The sequence below is a fragment of the Macaca fascicularis genome, chromosome 10 (genome assembly GCF_037993035.2).
Source record: "Macaca fascicularis isolate 582-1 chromosome 10, T2T-MFA8v1.1".
Taxonomy (NCBI): Eukaryota; Metazoa; Chordata; class Mammalia; order Primates; family Cercopithecidae; genus Macaca; species Macaca fascicularis.
Genome location: NC_088384.1, coordinates 30,786,521 through 30,788,454, shown reverse-complemented (window position 1 = coordinate 30,788,454; position 1,934 = coordinate 30,786,521). Strand labels below are relative to the sequence as shown.

General features: G+C 51.1%; 1 long non-coding RNA gene across 1 annotated transcript; it reads right to left on the bottom strand.

The window, feature by feature from the left end:
• Window positions 1–451: 451 nt before the first annotated feature.
• On the bottom strand, window positions 452–1,410 carry LOC135964393 (uncharacterized). Its single transcript, XR_012418964.1, has 2 exons — window positions 1,287–1,410; window positions 452–778 (listed from the first exon to the last, which is right to left on the bottom strand). It is a non-coding gene; the product is annotated as an uncharacterized lncRNA (long non-coding RNA).
• Between the last annotated feature and the right edge of the window lie 524 nt (window positions 1,411–1,934).

Genomic DNA, 1,934 nt, shown 5'->3' with positions numbered 1-1,934 from the left:
TTCTGCACAGGATTTCTGGAGAAGGCCAGCCCTACCACTTGCATAACTACCTCCCATCTCCAGCCCTTCAGTAAATATTTAAGTGATTCATTAAATATTTACAACTTAAAAAAGTAGAGTAACCCAGTGGAACTTGACTTTAACTAGAATTTAAGTTTGTGAGTAGCTGGTCAGTAGAACAAATGTGGTAGATTGGGTGACATACTATGGTTTTTAGGGTTTGTTTGTTTGTTTGTTTTATTTTTTGTTTTCCTTATACAGAGTTAGCAATAATTAATTTGAATAAAGAAGGAAAACATTAAACAGTTGGCAGGTGTAACGTGAACGCTATTCCATGGCTTGTTCAGCCATAGCCTCAATCTGACATGCTAGACTATGAATCCTAAAGACTGGTATACGGTTACTGCACTGGAGTTACTGTTCTAATTCAACAACTATAGAACATTCTGAATAGTGTTTTAAAATTTTATTTTAATGAAAGTTAAGAAAAAAACCCGTTACTTACACACTAAATAAAATAAACATAAAATGGTCTCCCGCCTGACTTGCAAAAGTCCCATGGCCTGATCCTGGCCAGCAGGAGCAGCTGGTGTTGAGGAGTGGGGTCAAGATGCAGCTGAGCTGCCAGCCACCTAGATGTGGTTTCCTGGTGTCTCCGGTCTGGGTGAAGGATGATGCAGAGCTGGTGTTCTGGCCAGCATCCCAATAGGGCCCCAGCCACTGCAGGATGTTTCCAGCCTACTGGGATTCGGGCTCCAGCTGACAGGACAGCTTGTAGCTGCAGGACAGAGAGGCAGCTGTGAGGCCACCATGAGCCACACATCAGGTCCCCTCTCAGTGCCTGCCCAGCTAGAATCCTGGGTCCCCAGCGGTCCCCATGCAACAGGGCTTGATGCTGGCAGTGGAGTCATGGCCATAGGTGCTCTGCAGCTGTCCACAGAAGAGCCTCCTCTAGGCCAGGTTGGGTGGCTCACACCTGTGCTGTCAGTACTTTGGGAGGCTGAGGTGAGTGGATTGCTTGAGGCCAGGAGGTTGAGACCAGCCTGGACATCATCGTGAAACTCCACATGTACCACCACAACAAGAGAACAACCGGACACGGTGATGGATAGCATTAATCCCAGCTTCTTGGGAGGCTGAAGAAGGGCTTGAGCCCAGGAGGCAGATGTTGCAGTGAGCAGAGATGGTGACACTGCAGTGCAGCCTGGACGACAGAGCCAGACCACGTTTAAAAAAAAAAAATGGAGGGCTTTCTCCCACCCTCTGCCCATGTGCGAGGCCCTCACCTCTCCTTGTCACTGAGCTGCTCCATTCTTGAGAAACAGGTGACAAATTTCTCCAGAGGCTGAAGCCTGTAATTCATGGCAGCCACTTGGAGCAGCTGCATTTCCTGCAGAACTCGGACCTCCTAGAGACAGAGGACAGGATGCTGACAGGGCCTGGGTGGAGGATGCTGAGGGCCCTTTGGCAGGCAGGGAGAAGGGGCTGGTCCCTGGGGCCATTCTGTGAAGGGGCCCCATGCAGCCCCCAGCCTGTTCTCAGAGTTGGATGTAAAGAGCCCCTCCTGCAGGAACTGGTCTTTCATTCCAGTGCCTTTCCCACTCTCCCCACTGGGATAGGTCTCCTCCTCCTGTACGTATCAAACCCTCCCAGTAAAACTAAGATGTAGAGGATGGAGCCAGGGAATGTCCTGCCCAGGGTGGACTGTGACGTCCACATCCCCACCCTCAACCAATGTGAGTGCCCCAGCTGCTCACCTTCCTCCTCTTGTTGCTGTTGCCCTGGAAGGCAGACAGAGCCCATCAGAAAGGTCCCTGGCCCACAACCAGCCCCACCCCATCCCTTCCCATGCTGCACTACTGCCAGGGCCACCAGGGTCAGGGGATGTGCACACGACAGGACTTGGACATGCCTCAGGCTCCGTGCTCTAGAGC